Raw genomic sequence first — 12,446 nt, forward strand, 5'->3', positions numbered from 1 at the left:
GTTTTTACAATTAATAATAGAAATCACAGAAAACACACCATTCAAAGAAGGTAAGTGCTATTTAACACATTTTTCTCCTTTTCTGGAAATGAAGGATGACAGTCTCAGAACTTCAAGAAGTAGAGGTATTTCTGTGAAAAACAATCAATTAGATGGGTCAAATTAAGCTATCAATCATTTACATCTAGGTATTTCCATTAACATTTACAATCTGATCAAAGTTTTGGCTCTCCAGCTGGTCCCCATAAATTATATTCACAACACCCCAAATTTGTAAAGTGTTCAGTCTCAATTAAAAATAATTTGAAATTAAATTGGCAAGGGTGTGGTGGGTGAGGATTGGAATGCAAAGCAGTGCAGGCCAGAGGGTACAGTTAAATTTGAACCAAAGCCACAGCATCTTGTTATAAATATGCTTAAAATGTAAAGTCTTTGTCTTTGCCAAATGATGTGGGAAACTGAGAACATTCTGTGGGGATAATTGAAAGAAAGTAAAGAGAAATCCAAAGTTACCTTTGATTTGAGGTATTCAGAAAATGCAAAGCCAAAAAGATTTTTGATTTTGTTTTGGCTTGAATTATCTAAACATAATTGCTATAAATTTCTCCACTTCAGTTATTATGTTTCCCTTAGAATAAAAGATACAAGGATACTATTTAGAAGCATGTTTGTTGAACAACAGCTAGAGTGAATTGATAAGTATAGTCTATACAAACACGTAAATCCCCACAATATTTCCTTTCTTCTTCTCACTTCTTTCTTGAGAATATCTGGAATTTTAATTGCCAATTATTCTTTTTTAAAGTAATCAAATACTATTTACATTTAACTATAAGTTCTATAGTTTTCCTTGCTCACTTATTTTTTTAACTCATAGTTTTTCTTAGACTCATTTTTTTATTTTGCTGTAACCTATCCTCTAGAAATTCTTTCTGAGAAATTCTGTGGGTGGTAAACTTCATGACTTATAGGTCTTAGCATTAGTTTGCATTCTTGATTCAAAATTATTTTCCCACAGAAATCTTGAAGAAATTGTTTCACTATTTTCTTGCATTCAGTGTTGCTGATGAAAAGTCAGCAGAACATATTGATCTAGCACCAAGTAGGTAGGTTATGGAATTTAAACAATGAAAGAGATAAAGGAGTTCAGGGTTTTTACAGTGAGTGATTAATCTGAGCAAGGAGTGAAGGGTGGACAAAAGGGGGGTGATGAGAGTTTGAAAGTGGTAGGATCAATGGATTGGACTTCTTGACAAGGTCAAACGATAGATGGAGTGGGCATACAGAGGAGGTTTGATTGTTAATTTTATGTGTCCATTTGACTGGCCCATGATACCCAGATATTTGGTCAAATGTTATTCTAGATGTTTCTGTGAGAGTGTTTTTGGATGACATTAACATTTAAATTGGTAAATTTAAGAAAAGCAGATTTGAGTAAAGCAGATTGCCCTCTGTAATGTCTGTCGGCCTCATCCAAGCAGTTGGAGGCTTTTGGACTTGAATTGCAACATCAGCTCTGCCCTGGGTCTCAAATCTGCCAGCCTACCCTGAAGATTTGAGACTAGCCAGTCTCCATAATTGCATGAGCCAGTTCCATAAAATCTCTCTCTCTCTCTCTTATACCTATCTATCTATCTATCTATCTATCTATCTATCTATCTATCTATGTATCCAGGTTCTGTCTATTTGGTTTCCCTGGAGAATCCTGACTAACACAATAGGTGAGCTGGAAGGAAACACAGAAAGTCATGGTCAGAAGGTAAAATTGAGGATTTCTGATTGAATTATCTGAATAAATATATGTAATCTCTGATAGATTAAAAACATTAGTGAAATTTTTCTAAAATGCTTAACCCATTCACAGGGCATTAATAAAGCAGAGGGAGTGTTTAGTTATATGCAGTATCCCATTTCCTTAGGATGTACTTAAGGTTAAGCTCTGTTCTTAAGGTTATACTTCAGATGATAAAAATAAATAATAGTAACAGTGTTAATGGTGATGACATTGGTAGCAATAGTGATATTAACAGCTAACAATAACAAGTGTTTTGTCTATGTCAGGCTCTATGTTAAGCACTCCAAGTGCATTACCGCATTTCAATTTCACAGTAATTATGAGATAAGCACACTAGTTAGCATTATTTTAGAGATGAGGAAACTGAAACGTATAAAGTTGAAACAAATTATCTAAGACCATATAACAACTAAGTGGCGATGTGGTCCTGGAAACCAGATCTGCTTTATCACTCCACTTACCTCTTTGTATATTTAACTTGGACACTAAGGTAGAATAATCTAGAATCACTACCTTATTCTTCTTCCCTTCCCCTCTACAATATCTTGCTCACGTGTTATCCTGTCCTCAGTCTTCTTCCTGGACTCTAGTGAGCCCGTGTCACTAACTAGATGCTCATCCTCGGGCAATTCACATCAGCCATGCAGACCTCGCCGTTCTCATTCTACAATGTGAGGCTATCTTGGCCTCTGTGCCCCTTCTTGCCCCTCATCTTGTGAGCCTGTGCATTTGCCTAACATTTATTTCAGTAGCTGTACTTGTTTTCTTTCACTGCGTAACAAATCACCACAAACTTAGAGGCTTACTACAACACAAAGTTATCATCTCAGTTTCTGCGGGTCAGGAATTTTGGCAAAATGTAACTGGATGCTCTGTTCAGGGCCTTACAAGACTGAAATCAAGAGTCACCTGGGGCTGTGAGCTCATCGGAGGCTCGGGTCCTCTCCCAAGCTCACCAGTTGTTGGCAGAATTCCGTTCCTTGTGGTTGTAAAGTCCCTGTTTTCTTGCTGGCCTGTGGTCGGGGATCACACTCAGCTTCCAGAGGCCACCTGCACTTGCCTGACATGTGGCCTCTCCACAGCCACAGTTTGTGTTTTCGAATCCACCAGGAAAATCTCTCTGATGTGTCTCCCTGTCTTCTAGAACCTCTATTAATACGGCTCATCTGATTACATCTGACCCACCCACACTCAAGGAGAGATTTTTTTTTCCCCAAGCAATATGATTTAGAGGGCCATCCATTCTGATACATGTTGTTTTTGCTCATTTATTTTTATTTGCTATATTGAATCCCATTGTAGGAACATACCAGTCATCCTTTGGATCTTAGTTCACACATTTCTTCAGGAAGGACTTTTCAGATCTGACAAACTCCCCCCAACACCTCATTGCCATGTAAATAGATAGATAGATAGATAGATAGATAGATATAGATCAATCAGTTCCCCTGATGAGGCACTCTCATAGCACTTGGTGGTTTTCTTTGTAATGCATTTTTACTACTCATCGTTATTTGGATTACTTGGTTAATTTCCCTCTTCCCCACCAGTTTATAAGCCCCATGAAAGAAACAATCATGTTTATTTTGCTCACTATCATGCCCTCAGTTCCTAGCATGAAGGAGTTCAAGACATATTTGTTAAGACTGTTCTGGTGCAAACGTTTCGAACAGCGTGGTTCTGATAGAATTATATGGCCGTGGGCATTGGTGAAATGTGGAAGAGCACTTCAAAGTCAAACCCTCTGTCAGTGAGAGCAGGAAACTGGAGGTTGGTGCACACAGGGCAACAGACTTTGGAGCTGCAATAATGCTGGGTTCCTGCAGTGGAGGGACAGTCATTGCTTCTCTTTTCTCCGTCAGTAGAGAATTAAGCGTGTGTTTATGGGGCTCAAGGTTATTTTCTTTTGAGAGAGTTAACTGATGGAAGGTCAAATAAAGCCACAAGTTTTTACTTAAAGAAAATAGAGAAAATGAAGAATTACTTTAATTATGAACAATGTGTCAAAAGACATGTTTCCGAAATTAATCTTTTTTGGGAGTGTAAAAATTCTTCCTATAATTCATTTTAACTCCTCTTAAAAAAGGAGGGGGCTACGTTCTACCCAATCCTTCTCTTGTAGACACACACACACACACACACACACACACACACACACATACAGTGTTCAGTTAGCTCCGGCTCAGATTACAACAAACAACATGAATTAATTACAGGCATTAAAGCTTTTCTTTCCAAGGTGTTTGTTTTCCAAAGATTAGTTTTTTCCGTTAGCTGCAGGAGGTACCCCTTTATGGTTAAAGAAGAGGCTCATTCTGGAAAGTGACTATAAAAGCCTTAGCACTGCTCCCCTCCTTAAAAACACCCCAAACCCAAGAGGTCAAGGGTCAGAAATGTTACACATCCAATTGTGTCTTTTAAAGACAGCTCAACTGAAATTCTCCTGGAGAAAGAGAGCAGAACAATCTTGGAATGGCTTGACTGTTAACATTTGTTCTTAATATATCAAAATTCTCCTACTCCTGTTCACAGAGTTTCTGAGTATTCTGTGAAGACTTTTCAGTTGAAAATCAGTCCGATCCCAGTAGTAGTGGAGGATTTAAAAGAATGGAGAAGGTGTTCCGTTGGATTTCTTTTTTCCCTTCAATGTAGATTAGTGAGAAAACCCTAAGACGTTGTTTCTTACAGGTCAGGGTTTGTTTGTTTGTTTGTTTTTCCTTCTTGGTCTCCCTAAGGGGAATGTGTTGGTAGGGAAGGAATTGTAGAAAAACAGGAAGGAGGAAGCGAAGTGTGGGAAGAGAAGGATCTAAGATTGAAGATGTTAAGTGTAAAGTGAAATTGTCAGGATTTAAGTAGCTTCATCTAACTAACCTGCCATGAGCTCTGTGTGGTGACATTATAACGGTCCTGCAATCTGAAACCCAGGAAAGGCAAGGAAAAACAGGGGGAAATTTGAGGTTTCCTATACAATAAATTCTGGCCAAGAGCCAGAAGCTTTGAGGGTTTTGCAGTCATTTTCAGACTGGTCATGTTTCTCTTTTGTTTTAACTTTACACTCATGCAGATTTTCTGGAAGTTCAAGGAGAGAGTTCACAATATATTGGCCTTGGCTTCAATGATTTGTGATAAACAGTAACCTTCTGCAGGATTTAACAACGGTGGGACAAAGCACACTGTAAAGAATACAGGGTAACTTCATATAGTATTAAGGAGTCATCAACATAAAAGTCCATGAAATGTTAGGTCTGTGAACAATGGCAGAGCAGAGTAGCAGAAAAACAGTTACTGAAGATAAGTGGCTAAACCTAACGCTGGATGTAAGGCAGGCAGCAGGGGATACAATGTCAAAAGAAGCAGGTCATAGATCTCTATCTCTTGTCTCAGCAGAGGAGGTCAACCAGATGTATAAAAACAACTAAGGATTTGGAAAGAGAACAGTGGGTCCTTTCCTTCTCCCCACATGCAAGGGAAATGGATGTAGTTTTAATAGAAATAAGTGAGGAATAGATATTCCCAGCTCCCCACATACCAACCCATTGTACTGACACTGATGATTTGCTCAGGGTCAGATGAATATCTTTAGAAGCTCTTAACATGGAAAATATTATGAGGTCCTTCCCACTGGCAATTTAAAACAATACCTAAAGAGTGAAACACAACTTGCAGTAATGCTGAAATTAAAATAGCCTCTTTCTAGATCTTTTTTTATAAGAAAAATAGCTTTATTGAGGTGTAACTGACATACAATAAACCAGATGTGGTTTTTTTCTTGTTTTGTTTTGTTTTGTTTTTTGCGGTACGCGGGCGTCTCACTTTTGTGGCCTCTCCCGTTGCGGAGCACAGGCTCCGGACGCGCAGGCTCAGCGGCCATGGCTCACGGGCCCAGCCGCTCCGCGGCATGTGGGATTTTCCCAGACCGGGGCACGAACTCGTGTCCCCTGCATCGGCAGGCGGACTCTTAACCACTGCGCCACCAGGGAAGCCCAAACCAGATGTTTTGATTGCAGAACCTGGCTGAGTTCACTGGAGCTTGACTTCTCTTATTGGTGTGGGGCTGGTGGCTCAGCTTTGTTGGTGCCCTGGGCCCACAGTGAGTCTGCTTGTTGGTTGACCCACCCCTGGACTCCTTCCAGATCCAAACAGGGGCTGGAGAAGGCAGAGGGAGAGGACCGGGGCACAGGAACAGAGCTTACACTGGATAACTGTGGAAAGCCTTCCAGAATCATCTTCCCTCTGAAGTGGCCGCTGGTCCCAGGCCTCAGCCCTCCTGGCCAGTGAGGAGGGTTTGAAGCAGTCCTCTTCCCCACATGGGCTGGGCTGCTGCATCTGAGGTGGGGTGAGCGAGGGGAGAGCCCTGATAGTGCCATGGTGGTCACTTAGCAGTTGAACTTCCAGACTGCAGAGTCAAGCCACTGAAGGGAAAATGTCTGTACTTGAAGTAATCATAGGCTTTCTCCTCTAATACCAGCCTGTCCTGCCAGAGTGTCAGCAGCACAAAGGGCCCCAGTATTCTTCCTCCATCACAGAGTACATGGCACATCCCCCTGCCGCTTGGCTCCCAGCTCCCTGTCTGGACAGGAACACAGCTGGGCTTTCATCTAATAAGGGGCGGATTCAAGCTGATTACTTTTGTTTGGCCTTCACTGAAGACAACAGAGCAGGAGGCATTTCACATTTGCCTTGTATTCGAAGCCCCAGTGCAGGAAGACTCAAGAACATTTTCTTCTCAGAGCAAAGGCTCCTAGTGAAAAATCGCATTAAGAAAATGCTCAGAATTTTGTACAGAAGGCATGTATTACTTGCATCGTCAGAAAAGTAAAACAGGATTCATTTAAAAGAGGCAAAAAGAGAAAATCATCTGAATATTTTCAGTAATTGCCCAAAAGATAAATTGCTCTCTTTTCCTTACTCTCTCCTTGGTAATATCCTCTACCCCCATGGCCCCAACATTCACCCATAGGCTGATGGTTCCCCAAATCTATATCCTCAGCCCAGTCTTTCATATGAACCCCAAACTCATATGTATCCAACTGACTGTTGTCTCAATATATAAATATATCACAGCTTCCTCAAACTTAACACCTGAGACACTGAAATTCTTTCTTCTTTCATGACCTTCCCCAAATCCTCACCTCCTTCTATATTCTTTCCTTATTTATCATGCACTCAATCAATAATCCAGTTGTTCAAGGTATCCTTCTCTCCTTTTTTCATTTCCCTTTAACCTAGCATTTCCTGTATCCCATCAGTTTTCTCCTTCTGGTAAAATCATACTTTCCTGTATAATAATACTAACACTTACTTAGCACTTGTGTTGTTCCAGATACTATTCTAATTGCTTTGTATGTATTAATTCATTTAACCCTCACAATGACTCTAAGAAGCAAGTACTATTTTAATGCCTATTTTACAGCTGAGGAAACTGAGTTACAAAGATGTTATATAACTTGCCATATAATATCATACAACAGGTAACTAAAGGAGGAAGGGCTCAGACCCAAGTGAGTAACGCCAGGGCCTATGCTCTCAATCCCAGTGCTGTTCTGCCTTCTCACATTATTTATTATATACATTATATACATATGTATTTACATATACACCCTCCTCTCCATCCTCACCGCTTAGATAAAGCTCTGACCATAATGTATCTGAACGATTCCTCCTCCAGAATTAAGTTCCTAAACCACAAATGTGCCACACGCCTGCTTAATCTCAATGGATTCTTAGGAATGATTCTCCATCATTTTCTCAACTGGTCATTCTCACAGATGTGTTGCTGAATTTGAGGCAACATGCACATGTTTTGCCTTATTGGTTCACCAGGGCTAATACTGTGGCAGTGACATCTGTCACACAGAACACTGAATTGAAGTGATGATGAAATGATGGAGAAGGGATGTGAGTTGCTAAGTAGCCTAGAGAAATGTTAAGTTGGGCCAAGGAAAGCACATGTCCACGGAACACGAGGGAACTTTGCCATCTCTGTATAATCAAGGCAGGATGCAGTTCTACTCAAACAGTTGACAGAAAAGATCTGCCATAAATATGGAGGCAAGTTCATTTCTCTCAGATGCCACCAGAAATCCAGTGCACAAACAGATGTGAGAAACTCAGACCTGTTAGGAAAAGCAAGTCTAGAGGATAAAGTTCAAAGTCCTTCTCACATCGACAATGCCATTTGTCTATTCTCTGGTCCCATCTACCATCACCCCACTTCTCCCTTCACCCCAAACTCTGCTCCAGCTGTAAGGATGTTATGTCTGAGCACATATTCGTCCTTCATGCCTCCCCGCCTAAAGATTCTATCTCCTCTGCCTAGACGGCCCTTTCTTGTCTTTCTGGAAGGTGTGTTTTTGTTTTTTAGGGTTTCACTCAAAGATCATCTCCTGTGCCTCGCCTACATTTTGCACTGCGTAGATAAGCTACTATTCTCCCCAATACTGTGTTCATATACTCACCTAAATCAAATTCGATTACAGTGTTCCACAGAACATCGTAATCATTCATTCTTATGTCTCCCTCACTAGACCGGGAGCTCCTTAAAAGTAGGGTCTTTGCTCTGGTCATCTCTATATAGCAATTCCAAGCATACTGAATAACATATTGTAGATGCCCCATAAATACTGGAAGGGAGGAAGATACACTGTTTCTAAACTATTTAGTGAATCAGGTCACAAATGTGTTGTTTTGGCTGAAATGACCTGTATAGCACATTCTCTTTGAATTTATCATTTTTATGCTACGAAGGAGAAAACACCAGAAAGCTTTATTTCAGTTAGTTGTCCTTTTTCCTCAAATAACATGGAAATACCTATTATAAAAAGTGCCAGTGAAGGGCCAGAGATGCTTTAATGGAATCTGAGGATGAAGGGAAGGAGTTTCCGTGTGCCAGCAATTTAAGATTTTCCTGCTTCAGCTGTCCTGCCAGAGAGTATAATTCGGGAACTGATCTCAAGCTGAGCAGAGGAAAAAATTAGTTGCTTCATGAAAATGGCCAAATGTTATCAACAGCTATTTTGTGAGAGGAGCTGTGTCAGGAGCCATCCCCAGGTAAAATGGACTTCTGCTGAATTCCAGCCATCTGCAGGCTTAGGAAGCCTCACAGTACATCTCCTGAGGGAGCCTTTTCAGTTTTGTGCTTTTTCTGATGCTAAGAAATCAGACCCTTGTGATTTACTACAGGGCAGTTATAGGGATGAAGTCAACTATTTCCTAGGAAATCTGAAGACTGAAATGAGAAATTCAGAAAATATTTTCTATGTTAGAAAAATATATATCAGAAAGCTTGAAAAGTAGAAAAGAAATAACTCTGCTTAATAAGATGTAGAGTAATGAGAGTCTGAAAATCCTTTTGTTTCCAGTATATTTTTGAAATATCTAAGCTGTATTAGTTTTCTTTTTTGCCTGGGGAATTACAATATTGTGACTGTGTAAAAGAGTATCATTCTAAATAAATATTGTTAATTTCATTGAATATATCTTTGAAGGTTTAGTGTTTTGATGTTTGAGGTCTCCATAGCCTATTATAGAGAAGGAGTGTAGCACAGAAGTATTAAAGGGCTCCAAGTAAGAAATGCTAGAGTCTGGCTTTATCATTTACAAATTCTGTGACCTTGAGCAAGTCATTTAGTCCCCGCAAAGTTTCAGGTACTTCATCTATAAAATAATGTTTTAATAGTGTTTTTAAATTAATTTATTTAATTTAGTCATTTCTGGCTGCACTGGGTCTTCGTTGCTGTTCATGGGCTTTCTCTAGCTGCTGCAAGCGGAGGCTACTCTTCACTGCAGTGCGCGGGCTTCTCATTGTGGTGGCTTCTCCTGTTGCGGAGCACGGGCTCTAGGCACGCGGTCTTCAGTAGTTGTGGCTCGCGGGCTCTAGAGCACAGGCTCAGTAGAAGTGGCACACAGGCTTAGTTGCTCTGCGGCATGTGGGATCTTCCCCGACTAGGGCTCGAACCGGTGTCCCCTGCATTGGCAGGCGGATTCTCAACCACTGCGCCACCAGGGAAGCCCCTATAAAATAATTTTTAAAGATATCCCTACCATTCCACTCCCTATGTTCCTATCTCAGCTCATAAGGTGGAAATTGACCAGTACTTCTCAACTCATAGGCAATTCTTTGAGGCCAAACACAACTATTTTCTCTGCATTTTACTTTTCCTTCCCCTGAGAGGAAGAAGAGATGTAATTGATTGATGCAATTAGGGAGAGTCTAATATCTATTAGCCTTGGTTCCTTTTTTGGAAGGGATAATGCCTTATTTTTTTCTGTTTAAATGTGGCCACTTTTTCCAGGTGGAAGGCTATTATCTTTGTTTTCAATTGTTTCAGAATCAAGAAGAGGGGATGCATAATTAACTGGTAATCTCCAGGGATTCCCAACAATAATACTTGTGATGTTAGTTGCAGATCAGGAGGGCAGAACGAGCAGCAAACCTGCCATTGCTCTAAGGACTCGATGGAAATCCCAGTGATTTTAAGATATAATACAGCAGTACAAAAAAAATAATAATAATCTTATTAACAGAGAAGATAGTGAGGGGTTAGAGGTGGTAACATCAGAACAGAGACTCTAACAAATTTTTGAAAATCTGAAAGGGTATAAAAGGCAATTGACATATGAAATAGAACACAGCAAAATGCAGGTCCAAATCCACTAATCCCAGACTGCAGTGGAGATGGAATTGGGAGTCAGTTTTCCCATTGGAGGCCCCAGGCTGAAGGTGGCAAATAAGGAAGAGTGTGGGAGAGAGAAACAGAGCAAACAAAGATTATCTGGAGGTCTGTGAACCAAATCACTGCCCAGTGTACCTCTCCTCTCTCCTTCCTCGCACCAGAAATAGAAGGTCAAGCGGCCTAAATTGCTTGAACTGCTAAGGCTTGTGTTGTGGTATACAAGTTTGAAACCTCTTTGTCCTAGCATTTAGAGAAACTGCAACCTATCAGCTGATGTCCAGATCACTCACCCTGAATCACCAAATCATTTTATTTGACACACCCTTGTCCACATACATAAAACTGTCAGTCAAATTTCAATGTAGTGGAGGGTGCTTTTTGGGAAAAAAACCTATTCACACAGCAGCAGATGACACTTATACCAATCACTTAAAGAGCCTCATTCTTTTTTTTTTAAATAAATTTATTTATTTATTTTATTTATTTATTTTTGTCTGCATTGGGTCTTCATTGCTGCACACGAGCTTTCTCTAGTTGTGGCAAGTGGAGGCTACTCTTCGTTGTGGTGCGCAGGCTTCTCATTGCGGTGGCTTCTCTTGTTGTGGAACATGGGCTCTAGGTGCGCGGGCTTCAGTAGTTGTGGCATGTGGGCTCAGTAGTTGTGGCTCATGGGCTTAGTTGCTCTGAGGCATGTGGGATCTTCCTGGACCAGGGATCGAACCCGTGTCCCTGTATTGGCGGGAGGATTCTTAACCACTGCACCACCAGAGAAGTCCAAGAGCCTCATTCTTTATTCTTAAAGTGGTTGAATAACAAAAAATATAGGAAAACTAGAAGCACAGAAGTAAAAGGACGAAATAATAAAACAGAAAAATCAACTTGGCAGAAAACAGAAGAGAGTTTAATAACAGCACTTGTATAGCACTTGTTTGATGTCAGGCATTGTTTTAAGGACCTTATATATATTAACTTACGTATTCCTCACAACTACCTTGCCAAGTATGTATCATCACCATCCTCATTTTACAGATAAGGAAACTGAGGCACAGAGAAGTGCGGTGAGTTCCCCAAGGGCATCCAGCTGGTACATGGTGGAGGCATGATTCTAACAGGGGAACCTGGTCCCAGAGTTTGCTCTCTTAATCAGTCTGCCCATTCTAATTAATATCCTACTGTGATGTGAGAAGACATTATATTCATGTAATAACAATAGAATGCAATATTTTAAACGAATCTCCCCAAAAGTTGTCTAAAGATACAGAGGCAATCATGAGCGAGAGATACTGCAGCTCCAATCTATTTGCCCAATTATATTCACAAAGTGAATGTACAGACATTTTAGAAAAATTATGAAGTACTCTATTTAAACCATCCTACACAAGTGGAATCCATCCTAATATGGAAAGGTTGCCACAGAAGGAAATTCCACAAATTTCCTTTGTAAACCTTTGCAATATTTAACAACCCATATTATTAAGAAATTCTTCTTTATATCTAACCTAAATCCCTCTCGCTACATTTTTAAACATTTCCTTGTTTCCTTTTTTGGTGGAGATGGAGAACAGCTGGCCAGCATTTTGCATATTTCACCTTTAGGCCAAAATAATGACAGTTGTTTTAACTCTTCCTGGAAGGCTGTGCTCTCTATCCCTTTATTCCATTTTCTTAGATCTCTTCTGAATCCCCCTTCCATCTTCTCTGCATTTTCGATTCACCTTTGGGGCCCGTCTGGGAATTGAGCAATGAGAAAAAATTAACTCAGTCCTTTTTCAGCATTATCAACACCAATTTCTAATTTGTAAACAACACTGTTAGAAGTACTTGAATTCACACTGAGTCATAGTGAGTAAGTTACATCCTGAGAACACGGATAATGAAAGAGAAATTATACTGACGCCTCCAGGACATGGGAACATTATTAAGGGGCAAAATGGACAAGAGGGCAGCAGGAAAGAGCAAACCGTGGGTGTAGAGCA

This window comes from Pseudorca crassidens, chromosome 3, assembly GCF_039906515.1.
Source record: "Pseudorca crassidens isolate mPseCra1 chromosome 3, mPseCra1.hap1, whole genome shotgun sequence".
In the NCBI taxonomy this organism is placed as follows: domain Eukaryota; kingdom Metazoa; phylum Chordata; class Mammalia; order Artiodactyla; family Delphinidae; genus Pseudorca; species Pseudorca crassidens.